The sequence below is a fragment of the Ranitomeya variabilis genome, chromosome 5, assembly GCF_051348905.1.
Source record: "Ranitomeya variabilis isolate aRanVar5 chromosome 5, aRanVar5.hap1, whole genome shotgun sequence".
Lineage (NCBI taxonomy): Eukaryota > Metazoa > Chordata > Amphibia > Anura > Dendrobatidae > Ranitomeya > Ranitomeya variabilis.
In genome coordinates this window covers 426,985,252-427,001,217 of record NC_135236.1, presented here as the reverse complement: position 1 = coordinate 427,001,217, position 15,966 = coordinate 426,985,252, and positions in this window count along the sequence as shown.

Below are 15,966 nucleotides of genomic sequence, written 5' to 3'. Positions count from 1 at the left end.
TCCTTCTGAGGCGCAAACAGTCGGTGGCCGGAACGCCGAGCAAGTAAGAGACTTTAAGTACACTGCAAACCACGGCAGGAGAGCCAATTACAGGTTGGCTGTCTCACTTAACACCTAAGCAGACAACGGAGGCAGCTGTGGGAGAGGGGCGACTCTAGGGTCCCGGAAGAACTCCAGGCCTACCCCGTCATACGGGTGCGTCCTACCATATCATCTGGAGGACGGAGAGAACGAACATCAGAGATAGACAGAATCAGTTGTGAGGACTATCCCGGGAGCTCAGCAGGGAAGAACTACAACACCCAGCGCTAGAAGGTAGACACTGATTCCCACCTGTAAAGAGAACTCCTGATGTGCCTTTGGACCGGCCGGTCTCTGACAGCCCTGGTAACAGCACTCTGGACTGAGGACTCTAAAACCTTCAGTAAAGAGGTAAAGAGACTGCAACTCGGTGTCCTCGTTATTTACTGCATTGCATCACCACTTTCATCATCTATCTACATCATTCACTGTGCGCCCCTCGGCAGGGTCACGGACCGGGGCCTAGCCACCGTGACAACCCCAGAGCAGAGACTCACAGGCCCGGTACCGGGTACCCCTCGGCCCTGCGGCGGTGGGGGGGCGCTACAATTTTCTTCAGAAAGAACAGAGAAGCTGGTCAGAGTTGATGGGAAGATGGATAGGGATAAATAGAGGGCAATCCTAGAGGAAAACCTGTTGGAGGCTGCAAAAGACTTGAAACTGAGATGTAGATTCACCTTCCAGGAGGACAGCGACCCTAAAGATACTTCCAGAACTACAATCGAATGGTTTAGGTCAAAGCATATTCATGTGTTGGAATGGCCCAGTCAAAGTCCAGACCTAACTCCAATTGAGAATCTGGCGCAAAACATTAACATTGCTGTTCATAGACACTCTCCAACCAAACCACTGAGCTAGGGCTAATTTACAAAAAAGAATGGGTAAAAATTTCAGTCTAGATGTGCAAAGCTGGTAGAGAGATACCCCAAAAGACTTACAGCAGTAATTACAGCGAAAGGTTATTCTACAGTGTATTGACCCAACGTAGGCTGAATACAATTGCACATCTTAATTTTCAGATTTATATTTTGAAATATGTAGAAAACCATTTATCATTTCCTTTACACTTCACAAATACTTACTACTTTATGTTGCTATATCACATAAAATCCCAATAAAATACACTTAAATTTGTGTGTAACTAATATATATAAGTGCTCATCACTAAATTAGAATATCATCAAAAAGTTAATTTATTTCAGTTGTTCAATACAAAAAGTGAAACTCATATTATATAGAGTCATTACAAACAGAGTGATCTATTTCAAGAGTTTATTTCTGTCAATGTTATACACTCACCGGCCACTTTATTAGGTACACCATGCTAGTAACGGGTTGGACCCCCTTTTGCCTTCAGAACTGCCTCAATTCTTCGTGGCATAGATTCAACAAGGTGCTGGAAGCATTCCTCAGAGATTTTGGTCCATATTGACATGATGGCATCACACAGTTGCCGCAGATTTGTCGGCTGCACATCCCAAAGATGCTCCATACAAGGCAGGATGGATCCATGCTTTCATGTTGTTTACGCCAAATTCTGACCCTACCATCCGAATGTCGCAGCAGAAATCGAGACTCATCAGACCAAGCAACGTTTTTCCAATCTTCTACTGTCCAATTTCGATGAGCTTGTACAAATTGTAGCCTCAGTTTCCTGTTCTTAGCTGAAAGGAGTGGTACCCGGTGTGGTCTTCTGCTGCTGTAGCCCATCTGCCTCAAAGTTCGACGCACTGTGCGTTCAGAGATGCTCTTAGGCCTACCTTGGTTGTAACGGGTGGCGATTTGAGTCACTGTTGCCTTTCTATCAGCTCGAACCAGTCTGCCCATTCTCCTCTGACCTCTGGCATCAACAAGGCATTTCCGCCCACAGAACTGCCGCTCACTGGATTTTTTTTCTTTTTCGGACCATTCTCTGTAAACCCTAGAGATGGTTGTGCGTGAAAATCCCAGTAGATCAGCAGTTTCTGAAATACTCAGACCAGCCCTTCTGGCACCAACAACCATGCCACGTTCAAAGGCACTCAAATCACCTTTCTTCCCCATACTGATGCTCGGTTTGAACTGCAGGAGATTGTCTTGACCATGTCTACATGCCTAAATGCACTGAGTTGCCGCCATGTGATTGGCTGATTAGAAATTAAGTGTTAACAAGAAGTTGGACAGGTGTACCTAATAAAGTGGCCGGTGAGTGTAGATTATGGCTTACAGCCAAGGATGTATGTAAACTTTTGAGTACAACTGTATATGTGTGTGCGCCATGTACATGTGTGTATAAATGTGTGTAATGTACATGTATGTATAAATGTATGCCATATACATGTGTCGTTATGTGTGTGCCATGTACATGTGTGTGTATAAGTGTGTGCCATGTACCTGTATGTATAAGTGTGTGCCATGTACATATACGTGTGTGCCATGTTCATGTATGTATATATGTGTGTGTTGTACATGTATTTATAAGTGTGCACTATGTACAGTTGTGCTCAAAAGTTTACATACCCCGGCAGAATTTTTGCTTTCTTGGCCTTTTTTCAGAGAATATGAATGATAACACTCCATGACTCGCAATCCAGAAATGTCAGTGGCTGGATGAAAGATGCAAGAGTCTGTCTGGATCCCAGAAACTCACTCAGCTTTTGTGCACACACACTGATTGCAAGCAAACAGGTCACAGGTGAGGATGTTACCTTTAGTAGCAATTCAAACCCATTTGTGTCAACTTCTGTACATGTTATTATCAGGCCAAAATCACCAGGGTATGTGAACTTTTGATCAGGGTCATTTGGATGTTTTGGGTTGTCATTATGATTTAAAAAGAGAAAACACAGTAGTTTGACAATAAATGGCTTCACCCAACCACTAACCATGAGTGGAGAAAATGTTTTGGTGTTATCATTCATATTCTCTGAAAAAAGGCAAAGTAAGCAAACATTTTGCCGGGGTATGTATACTTTTGAGCACAACTGTATGTATGTATGTGTGCCATGTACATGTATGTGTACATGTGTACTATGTACAGCTCTGGCAAAAATTAAGAGACCACCACATCAAAACCCTGTCATGGGCAGCCCAATCTCCAGACCTGAACCCCATTGGAAACCTCTGGAATATAATCAAGAGGATGATGGATAGTCACAAGCCATCAAACATAGAAGAACTGCTTAGATTTTTGCGCCAGGAGCAGTGTGAAAGACTGGTGGAAAGCATGCCAAGACGCATGAAAGCTGTGATTAAAAATCATGGTTATTCCACAAAATATTGATTTCTGAACTCTTCCTGAGTTAAAACATTAGTATTGTTGTTTCTAAATGATTATGAACTTGTTTGTTTTCTTTGCATTATTTGAGGTCTGAAAGCATGGGGGGTTTTTAAAAAATGTTTTGACCTTTTCTACTTTTCAGAAAAAAAATACAAAATTTGTTGTTTGGAAATTCGGAGACATGTTGTCAGAAGTTTATAGACTAAGGCTACTTTCACATTAGCGTCATGCACTGCATACTGTGCAAGCGCGGCACAACGGGGGCAGCGGATGCTGTTTTTCAACGCATCCGCTGCCCCATTGTGAGGTGCGGGGAGGAGGGGGTGGAGTACCGGCCGCACATGCGCGGTCGGAAATGCTGGACACGACGCACCAAAAAACGTTACATGCAACGTTTTTTGGTGGCGACGGTCGGACGCAACACGACGCAACCGTCGCACGACGGTTGCGACGTGTGGCAATGCGTCACACTGCGTCGCTAATGCAAGTCAATGGAGAAAAAACGCATCCTGCAAGCACTTTTGCAGGATGCGTTTTTTCTCCAAAATGACGCATAGCGATGTGCAGTGCACGACGCTAGTGTGAAAGTAGCCTAAAAGAACAATTTACATTTTACTCAAAAAAATACCTATAAAGAGAAAAATCAGACAAACTGAACATTTTGCAGTGGTCTCTTAATTTTTGCCAGAGCTGTATATGTTAATGTTTGCCATGTACATGTATGTATTCGTGTGTACTATGTATCTATTAGTGTTTGCCATGCACATGTACGTATACGTGTGTACTATGTATGGGGTGTTCTAATTTCAGAAAGCCTATGTCCTCTGGCTGCAGTTTGTTTAAAAAAAAACAAAAAAAAACTATCAAACTCTGCTATATCCATCCTCCCCGGGTCCGGCAATGAGTCTATATCACAGCTCCCAGTATGTTCTTGTGTGCAATGCTGATGTCACAGTGACAGCCAATAATTGAGCTCAGTGACTCTGAGCAGCTCGTGTTGTGAATTTGGACAGAACCGCTGTGCTTATATCAGCTGTCAATGTGACTTCAGTATTACAGCAGTGAAGGCTCAGCGCTGGACCAGGGGAAGGTGAGCAAAGAAAAAGTATTTTTTAAAAACAAACTGCAGCCAGGGGACAGAAGTTTTCAAAATCCGGAACTTCTCTTTAAAGTACTGCACGATGCACTAAGCACTTGTTGCTTGTGCTATAAAGACAAGTACAGTACAGTGCCTGAAGGGTTAGTTAGATGAGTTTTAGGCGTTTTTAATAACCTTATCTTAGGATTTTATGCATGCCAAATTGCAAGAAATCACAAAATCGCTATCACATGTAATTGTGTCGTGAGAACTGACATGTGATAACTAAGTGGCTGATTCACTCGTCTTGTGATTGTTTGGACACATTGGTGCATATTTCTCAATACACCGCCTTCCAAATTATTATGCAAATGCTATTTTTCTCTGATTTTCCTAAATGGTTGATGCAAATGAATCGGTATAATATTCAAATCACCAACCGTTAGAGTATAAATCACATTTTATTGGACAAACCTCCCAATGATAACAGTATTGTTTTCAAAAATTAAAAAAAATCTCAAACTGCACAACAGAGTTTCCAGACATTTCATAGGTTGTAAAGAACTGAAAATGGTGATTTGCTGAATTTGCAGCATTAACAGGTCACATTTACATGTTAACATAGGACCCCTTCTTTGATATCACCTTCACAATTCTTGCATCCATTAAACTTGTGAGCTTTTGGAGAGTTTCTGCTTGTATTTTTTTGCATGAAGTCAGAATAGCCTCCCAGAGCTGCTGTTTTGAAGTAAACTGCCTCCCACCCTCATAGATCTTTTGCTTGAAGATACTCCAAAGGTTCTCAATAGGGCTGAGGTCAAGAGAGGATGGTGGCCACAACATGAGTTTATCTACTTCTTATGCCCATAGCAGCCAATGACTCAGAGGTATTCTTTGCAGCATGAGATGGTGACTAGTCATACGTGAAGATGATTTTGCTATGGCTGATTGCCTTGTGCAGGCATGTACTACGGAGGACAGAGAATGAACTTCAATCCAATATTGCAGCCAGCATGCAGCCGGCGGGTAAGGAAAGGGTGCATCAAACACCCGAAAACCCCGCCCCTAGGTCTAAAGATTGTTCCCTCCAAATTCAGGTGACAGTGTCCCTTTAAGAAGGAGGGAGTGTGCACACGATAAGCACAGTGTCCAGGGATCTGCGAGGAGGAAGTGTGGGATGGCGGCCGTGGAGGTGAGTGAGTAGGTGACGCCGGGGTAGGCGAGAACTGTGCAAGGACGCCCGACGCTACAATCAGTAAACAAGACTCTTGTAAAATTAGTCTTCATGTATGTCTGGACCCTCTGCAATCATTTTTGCTTGTAGGCACTGTTTAGGGATGGCTAAATAGTGGGTTTATGCACAACTGAAAGTATCTGGAACATCCTACACCATTGGGTTCACGGGAATCCAGAAGCAGCACCACCACCAGCTTCAAATACTTGTTTGCCACTTTGTAATGGTATTTTAGCAGCTGCTATTAATCCGATGAATTTGTCTGGCAGAAACCTTCGACATTTTGCTTTTATCTGCACAAATCAGTCTGTGCTCTGTATTAGCCACACATCGCTTCACAGTATGATGATCATGCTTGAGTTTTCCTGAAATAACTAATGTTTTCCTACTCTGTCCAAGGCAGTGCACTATTTGACGCTTTTCAGCAGCATAGAGATCCTTTTTCTATTCCATATTGCTTGAAACCTGTGGCCTGCTTAACAATGCGGAATGTCCTACTTAACCTAGTTTTCATTTAATTCACCTGACAAAGTAATTATCACAGATGTGTGAGATTGATTTCAGTGACCAATGAGCCCTGAGACACAATACCATCCATGACTTTAATTGAAAAACAAAAAAATTGCCATTTATGACACTTAAATCCAATTTGCAAAATAATTTGGAACGCTGTGTACTGTCTAATTCTCACACTTAGGCCGGGGTCACTCTTGCGAGTGCAATGCGAGAAATTTGCATTGAGTCTCTCGGCTCAATACCCAGCACTCGGCACCGGGGAGTGTGCAGCTTCATGTATTTCTATGCAGCTGAACGCTCCGGTCCGAACCGCCGGCGGCAGTGCCGGGTATTGATGCGCGAGTTTCTCGCAAGTGTGACCCTGGCCTTAGACTAGACAGTCCTTATGCGATTTCATAAATCGGGGCATCTTTAGGTGCATCTAATGTCTTTTTCATATGGATTCCCCCTTGGAACCTGCCATTAAAAGCACTAAAAAAGTCCAAAATAATGAACACATGCACAAAATGTCAAACTGTCTTGCTGTGCATACGTTCCATCTTTTTTTAGCTTCTTTTAACCTCTTCAGGCTTCAAAAACCATGAAGCAGCTAAAAAGTCACTGGTCCATTCTTCTGGACATTTTGGTCTGGAAGTTGCCACAATGCTAAATATGGAATGAAAAGAAAACAAACCTAAGAGTGCAGAGCCACAGCAGTAGGCTTCTGAAAAGGTTTCAGAAAAACACCGCCAGTCTATAGCAAAAAATGATGTGGGAACGCAGGCCTTAATTCATCAAGATCAGCACTTTGCATGTCAGAGAGGAGAGGGGTTGTAGTTGATAGCTCGCCACGCCGTATGGATCTGCCGAGGTAGGAGTTTCAACGATGGTTGCCGATTCCTCTGGTGAGGACAGCCAATCCAGAGAAAATATTGAGGATCTTTGTCCAGTACAACCATCAAGGTAAAAAAAAAATATTGAAGAAACATTTAAAAAGTCTTAGTTACTCACCGGTTAACGGTGTTTTTCGGAGTCCATGACAGCACTACGGAGAGAGGGGATCCGCCCTTCAGGAACAGGAAACCTACAGATACATAAGGGCGGCACCTCTCCCACGCATCAGTTGGTTTACAGAGCACAAGAGGACCACCAAGGTTAATAGCATACATAATAAACAATGATACAAATAACTAACTATTCACTACCCGTGAATTATATAAATAAAGGAAGAGGTGTACACCCAGAACTTAAGAAGACGGGAGGGTATGTACAGGTGCTGTCATGGACTCCGAAAAACACCGTTAACCGGTGAGTAACTAAGACTTTATCGGTCGTCCATGACAGCACTACGGAGAGAATTACAGAGAGTAACTAACTAGGGAGGGACTACAGCTTGCAGCACCCTTACACCAAACGAAAGGTCAGAAGAGGCACCCAAGTTCAATCTATAATGGTTATAGAATGTGTGTGGAGAAGACCAAGTAGCAGCCTTACAAATTTGGTCGATCGACACCTCCAATCTTTCCGCCCACGAAGCCGCCATAGCTCTAGTGGCATGCGCTTTCAGACCTTCAGGCGCCGGCTTGCCCTTTGAGATGTATGCCAGCGAGATAGCCTCCCTGATCCATCTAGCTAAAGTAGATTTTGATGCCCTGTGACCCTTCCTACTACCCTGATAGGACACGAATAGGGCGTTATCTATCTTCCAGGGATCAGTTACTGCCAGATATTCCAGGATACATCTTTTTACATCTAAAGTGTGTAGCTTCCTTTCCTTATCGTTAGTAGGATTGGGGAGGAAGGATGGAAGAACTATTTCCTGTGTTCTGTGGAACCTGGACACTACTTTAGGAAGATATGCTGGATCAGGGGATAGTATCACTCTATCATCCCTAAGCTGCATGTAAGGGGGAACCCTGGATAATGCTTGGATGTCGCCTATCCTACGCGCCGATGTTAGGGCCACCAGGAAGGCTACTTTAAGTGATACATTTTTAATAGAGGCTGATGCAATTGGCTCAAATGGGGCCTCTGTCATGGCTGAGAGGACTAGGTTCAGGTCCCATGGCATGACCCTATTCTTCACCATTGGCCTGGACCGTTTTGTCGCTCTGATGAATCTGCTGACCCAGTGATTCTCAGCAATGTTGCAACCAAAGAGGCCCCTAAGGCTGATACCTGCACTTTAAGTGTATTTGGGGATAACCCCATATCTAACCCTTTCTGTAAGAATTCTAAAATCTGGTCTATTGGTATTGACTGACCAGCTATTACCCCCGAATTTTGAAGGAACCTCTTCCAGATCCTAACATAAATCTTTGTGGTGATTATTTTTCTGCTCTTCAGTAGAGTGTTAATGAGGCCCGGAGAGAACCCCCTATCCTTTAACAGCGCCCGCTCAAAATCCACGCCGTCAGATGAAGGCCAACCGCCCGAGGATGGTAGACTGGGCCCTGGGACAGGAGATCCGGGATGTCTGGCAAGACCCATGGGTCGGATATCGACATAGCCCTCAGGCATGGAAACCACGTCCTTCTGGGCCAGAAGGGGGCAATTATTATCACTGTGGCTTTGTCCTTCCTGATTTTCCTCACCACCAGAGGAAGTAGAGACAGGGGAGGAAAGGCGTAGGCTAGCCTGAAGTTCCAGTCTATGAGGAGGGCGTCTACTGACAGAGGATTTTCTCTGGGGTTGAGAGAGCAGAATTGTGCCACTTTCCTGTTTTCTTTTGTGGCAAACAGGTCTATTTCTGGTTGACCCCATCTTTCCACGATGAGGTTGAAGATGGAGTCGTTCAGGGACCACTCCCCCTGCCTCAATGTGTTGCGGCTTAATAAATCCGCTGTAGTGTTTTCTGCCCCTCTTATGTGAAGAGCCGTCAATGAGAGAAGATGTTGCTCTGCTAGATGGAATAGACGATCTGCTACGCACATTAGGGATTTGGAACGAGTCCCGCCTTGGTGATTTATGTATGCCACGGCGACCCGATTGTCCGAGAATACCCGCACGTGGTGGCCCTGTAGATAGACAAGGAGTGATTTAACTGCCTGTTCCACAGCCGTTAACTCCTTTAGGTTGGAAGACATTTCTATCTGATCCTGATCCCAAAGCCCCTGGATCAATGTATCCCCCATGTGAGCCCCCCATCCAGAAGGGCTAGCGTCCGAGGTGACTATACGAGTTATATTGTATTCCCAGGGGACCCCTGTGGACAGGTTCTCTTGGACTAGCCACCATCCGAGGGATATAATAGCGTCTTGGGATAGGGTCATCAGGCTCTCCAGACATCCCCCCAACCTTTTTTGTTGTAACAGCACCTCGCCCTGAAGTATCCTCGTATGATACTGGGCCCATCGGACCGCTGGAATACAGGACGAGAGAGAGCCCAACAGAGACATGGCTCTTCTAAGGGACATGGTGGGGTTTTTAGAGGCATTCAGCACCTGAAGGTGCAGGCGATCAATTTTCTCTTGAGGCAAACGGCATTCCTGAACCTGGGAATCCAGGGTCAGGCCTAAAAATCGCTGCACCGTCATGGGCTGTAAGCGTGATTTTTTGACATTTAGCATCCACCCCAGACGCTCCAGAGCAGACATCACTTTATGTAACTGTTCCAGACAGTGATCCACCGTTTTACCTACGATAAGGAGATCGTCCAGGTAGGGGATTATTAGAATGTTGGACTCATGCAAGTGAGCCATAACCTCCGCCATAACTTTGGTAAACACTCGAGGGGCGACCGATATACCAAAGGGGAGGGCCCTATACTGGAAGTGTCTGATTACCCCATCCAACCTTACCGCCACCCTCAGGTATCGTTGGTGACCTGCATAAATGGGGATATGGTAATAGGCGTCCTTCAAATCCAATACTACCATAAAGCAGTTTTTAAACAGCAGCTTTATTGCGGTGTTAATAGTTTCCATCTTAAATGATTGGACGGTCAGGAAATTATTAAGAGCCCTAAGGTTAATAATTGTTCTGAAGGAGCCATCAGGTTTACTTATTAGAAATAGAGGAGAGTAGAATCCTCTACCCTGTTCTCCTTCCGGAACCTCTGACAGGACATTCTTACTGAGCAGGTCGTGAACTTCTGCTTCCAGGGCCGCCTGTTCTGCTGGAGAGGACCTGAGTGGGGTAACCCTGAAGAAGTTCTGAGGGATGGAGGAGAACTCTAGCCGCAGACCCGTGGCTATTAACCCCAAAATCCAATCACTACTGGAGATTTTGGACCAGGCCGGGTAGAAGGCAGATAGTCTACCTCCCACCGGGGCGACTAGTCATTGGGGTGGTTTTTTGACCTCACGGGATGGCTCCTGACGTCCTCCACCTCCAAACATAAATCCAGTACCTTTCTTCTTTTTCTCATCCCATCTGCTCTGGTCTCTGGCTGGTCTCCTCCGAAAGAATCTTTTCCCTGTGAAGGGACGCCTGTAAGAGGTAGCTGGTAGATTGGGAAACTTTTTCTTCTCGTCTCCAGCAGTTCGTCTAGGACTGGACCAAACAGGTATTCCCCTTCGCATGGGATAGAGCACAGACGGGATCTGGATTGAAGGTCACCTGGCCAACATTTCAGCCATAGGGCCCTGCGTGCTGCGTTTGATAGTCCAGCCGCCATTCTTGCCGAATCCGCAGATGCGTCCGCGAGAAAGGCAGCGGCATTCTGAATTGTTGGCAGGAATTTCAACATAGAGTCTCTGGAAACACCGCCTTCCAACTTAGACCCTAGCTGATCCAGCCAGACCATCATCGATCTGGCTGCACATGTCGCAGCTACAGCAGGTCTCAGGGCACCCGCCGACATCTCCCATGTCCCTTTAAGGAATGAGTCAGCCTTCTTATCGAGAGGGTCCTTTAGGGAAGCCATGTCGTCGAAGGGGATAGATGATTTTTTAGACGCCTTAGACACCGCTGCGTCCAATTTCGGCGCCTTATCCCATGTATTCACCATGGGGTCCTCAAAGGGATATCTGCGTTTAAAGGCAGGTGGAAAAGAGCCTTTCTTCTCCGGTTTTTTCCATTCCCTTTTGATGAGGTTCTGGACCTTGTCATTGAGCGGAAAAGACCTACGTTTTTTAGGGTCTAGACCGCCAAACATTAGGTCCTGTGTAGAGAGTTCTGGCCTTTCATCAGCCACCCCCATGGTGGATCTAACTGACTTAATAAGTTTGTCCATTTGGTCCAATGGGAAACAGAACCGGTTAGACTCCTCTTCCGAAGAGGACGCTGAGGAGACAGAGGCGTCTGACTCATTCTCCCTACTAGGGCCAGCGGACAACTCCGACTCTGAGGCGCTAGGCTCCCTTCTTCTTTTTGAAGACTCCCCCCGGGACAGGGATTTCAGGGAATCTTTCACCTCCTTCCTGATAATCTCCCTAAGGCTTGATGTGAAATCAGGAGACTCTTCCGCCACCTATGGGAGCGGAGAAAAAGGCTATGTAATTTATCTGGCGCTACCGCTATCAGTGTTCCCATCAATTTATTTCCTACCGTCTGCCGTACACACGACTGACAAAGTCTCTTAGGGTAGGCGTCTGGCAAAGGGCAAGCGCATAGCGCGCACTCCTTGTTTTTTGATTTACCAGCGCTTTTTTTCCCCTACGGAAATAAACATAGGAAAAGACTGCATCAGGGTACATTCACGAAGATCTCTTACCCAGGCAGTAGCGGTAGGTACCGGATTACTGGGGGGTCGGTCCAGATCCTTCTGCTTAGATCTGCGACTGGTCTGGTTACTGCGTCCGCGGGTCTTCAGCTGGGGGTTCGCATGGGACTTCTCCGAGGATCCATCCTGCTCCAGCAGACCGACGGCAGCTTCCGGCTCATCCATAGCTGCAGATGGGCTCACAAGCAGTGCTGCAGCATTCTGTTTGGCTATAAATAGCCCTCCCCCGGATCCGGAATCAGTGCAGGTGTGTGGCCAAATCCACCCCCCCGACTTGCAGGTGACTGCTCCACCCCCCCCTGCACCCAAACGCCCCCCCCCCCCCCCCCACCGCATGCAGGACAGCGGCGTTTTTAGAAAAAAACCGGCCGGCGTTCGACTTCAGGTTTTGGCCCCGCCCCCTGCGCGTCACTTCCGGTTTCGGTCAGAACGCTCAGAAACGTGCCCGGAAGCCGGGGAACGGTGCTGCCGGACCATCCAGCCGCCCCCCCGCTACGCCACCGCCGCTTCCACGGCCGCAGCCCAGCGGTGACCGCGGCAGAGGCCGGCGTCTGACCCCCAGCTCCGGTCTCGAATCGAAAGGAGCACACAGGACGCCGCGCTGCACCGCACCGACGGGGATCAGAGTGGGGAAGACCGAGGCCCAGGGGGGAGAGCGGACCCCGGGGGGGGGACATACTCACCTGCTGACCACTGGGGATGGACCTCCTCCGGACGTCGCTCCACACTGCACCGCTCACTGTCGTGGAGCCCTACCCGGACCCACCGTGGCGCTTCCAGGGACCCGCACTGCCCGAGGTAGGAGACCCCCTCGCTACCTGGGTCAGACAGCCGGCCTGGGTATTGATAGGAGAAACGAAGTCGTATCTGCAGGGAATCCTGTCCTCCAGGAACAGGAAACCAACTGATGCGTGGGAGAGGTGCCGCCCTTATGTATCTGTAGGTTTCCTGTTCCTGAAGGGCGGATCCCCTCTCTCCGTAGTGCTGTCATGGACGACCGATAAAAACACAGCTAAAAGAAATGACGCGTTGCTGGCGCAGCACAGGTGCTCTTAGGTCATAGGACTATGAACAGGGGCGCATGTGCTGTGCCAGAAACACGTCAGTTAGTTTTATCCGTGTTTTTTTAAATGTTTCTCCAATAATTTTTTTTTTTACCTTGATGGTTGTTCTGGACAAAGATCCTCAATATTTTTGCCACTTTGCATGTCAGTCTTGTTAAGGGGGTGCGCAGTAGTGCTAGTCACCTGATTCATAGACGCACGGCTCCTAATAAAATCGGGCAAGGCGTGAACATGTGAACATATGTGCACGTCGCCACAAATCTTAATCTAGTGAAAGCCTGGAGTAAGGGTAAGTCTCCACGTTCAGGATTGCATCAGGATTTGGTCAGGATTTTCCATCAGTTTTTGTAAGCCAAAACCAGGAGTGGGTGATGAATACAGAAGTGGTGCATATGTTTCTATTATACTTTTCCTCTGATTGTTCCACTCCTGGTTTTGGCTTACAAGAACTGATGGAAAATCCTGACCAAATCCTGATGCAATCCTGAACGTGGAGACTTACCCTTACATTTCTAGCATATGGAACGCCATCACTCATCATGAAATCCCTGTTCCGCCCACTTTAGAGTTTTGTGAAAATGGGGAGCAGATCGCAAAAGTCGCAGCATTTTTGCATAACCTCATGTTGCAATATATTTTTTTTTTCAAAGTTTTTTTTGACAGTTTTCTGGTGTGAAAGCGTTGATGAATCTTTGCCGTAGTGTGCTCATGCCCTAGGACTGCTGAGTCTAAGTTTACACTTACTGGCTGGCTTACTTTGTGCCAGAAATTTTCACAAAAAGTGTCACATTATTGGTGTACAGCTACACATTCTAGGAAACAAACTTTCCGCAAAACCACACACTGTTTCTTGCAGATAGGGTCTAAAACCAGTAGTGTAGCTACCGGGAAGGGGGCAGAGGAGGCGATCACCCTGGGCTCCGCGCTCTGAGGGGGCCTACCTGGAGCTACGCTACTGTATCGGCGTGCGCATGGCTGCATTATACTATAGAGGCTGCCAATGGGGGTTCATTATAATACAGAGGCTGCCTATGGGGGTATATTATAATCACATAAGAAAATCCAGCGCACCACCTGCGATTCCACACTTCTGGAGCACTGATAGACCTGGGCAGGGTGCAACATCCAATGTAGAAAAGAGAAAAATCCAGCTCACAGATGAAATCCAAAAAAGTGCATTTTATTATCCAACGTACATGAAGCAAAGATTAAAATTGTGTGTTCACAAAAGATAATACAAGCATCTTTTGACGTGTTTCAAGCGACATGCGCTCTTTTTCAAGATACATTATAATACAGAGGCTGCCTATGGGGGTACATTATAAAATAAAGAGGCTTCCTATGGGGGTGCATTACACTATAGAGGCTGCCTATGGGGGTGCATTACACTACAGAGGCTGCCTATGGGGGGCTGCATTATACTATAGACTATGGGGAGTGCACTATACTATAGAGTGTACATTATACTATAGAGTCTGCCTATGGGGAATACATTATACTATATAGAGACCTATGGGGAGTGCATTATACTATATGGAGGCCTATTGGGAGTGCATTATACTATATGGAGATATTTTGGCCATAGTTCTGGTTCCTTAATTAAATTTGTATAACACTAAGCCATTAGTGTACCTGAAATAAAGAATAGAGGAGTTCAACTAAAATACAGTACACTACCCCACACCATAATCACAGGCAGTAGAACAAGTGTGATGTTCCTTCATAGCGGTGCCCATGTTCGTCACAGATTCTAAGAAATACACATACTAATCCATTCTGTATTGCAAGTGAAATTAGACATCACATACCAAGCCAATGGAGTCTGTCTACACAAATCAGAAGGCATCTGCATAACACTTATATGCCAGATATTTCATTGATTGCACACCACCCTTCTCAAAGCCTTTCATTCTGCAAAGCAAGACAGCACTGGATGCTAGAATAGCAGTCTATCCTCTTTAGCAATAAATTCCACTTGTCTTTGATAGCCGGAGATTGGTCTGGAGAACACATGGGCAATGCCATGGAGAGGCCTTCACAAGGCCAAATACTGGCATAAAACACAATACCTTGACCAGCAGAGTCAAGCACATCTGGGATGCAATTGTCCAGCAATTACAAAGGAAGCTGCCAGCAGGGGATCTTGAGGATTTGCATGCTTTAGTGCATTCAGTGTGCTAGAACATTCCTCATACAGCTATTAATAATATCATCAATAGTATGCCAGGGTGTATAAATGCATGAATTTCCAAGTGTAGAACCCACAGGAGATACTAAGTCAACATATTTTGAAAATTTTGTTTCTAATAATAATTTTATTTATATAGCGCCAACATATTCCGCAGCGCTTTACAAATTATAAAGGGGACTTGTACAGACAATAGACATTACAGCATAACAGAAATCACAGTTCAAAATAGATACCAGGAGGAATGAGGGCCCTGCTCGCAAGCTTACAAACTATGAGGAAAAAGGGGAGACAAGAGGTGGATGGTAACAATTGCTTTAGTTATTTGGACCAGCCATAGTGTAAGGCTCGGGTGTTCATATAAAGCTGCATGAACCAGTTAACTGCCTAAGTATGTAGCAGTACAGACACAGAGTGCTATTAACTGCATGAAGTGTATGAGAACATGATACGAGGAACCTGATTATGTTTTTTTTTTTTTTTTTTTTAATAGGCCACACAGGGATAGTTAGGTTAATGCGTTGAGGCGGTAAACCAATCTGAACAAATGAGTTTTTAGGGCACGCTTAAAACTGTGGGGATTGGGGATTAATCGTATTAACCTAGGTAGTGCATTCCAAAGAATCGGCGCAGCACGTGTAAAGACGTCTTGGAGACAGGAGTGGGAGGTTCTGATTGAGGATGCTAACCTGAGGTCATTAGCGGAGCGGAGGGCACGGGTAGGGTGGTAGACTGAGACCAGAGAGGAGATGTAGGGTGGTGCCGAGCCATGGAGTGCTTTGTGGATGAGGGTAGTTTTGTACTGGATTCTGGAGTGGATGGGTAGCCAGTGTAATGACTGGCACAAGGTAGAGGCATCAGTGTAACGGTTGGTGAGGAATATGATCCTGGCAGCAGCATTC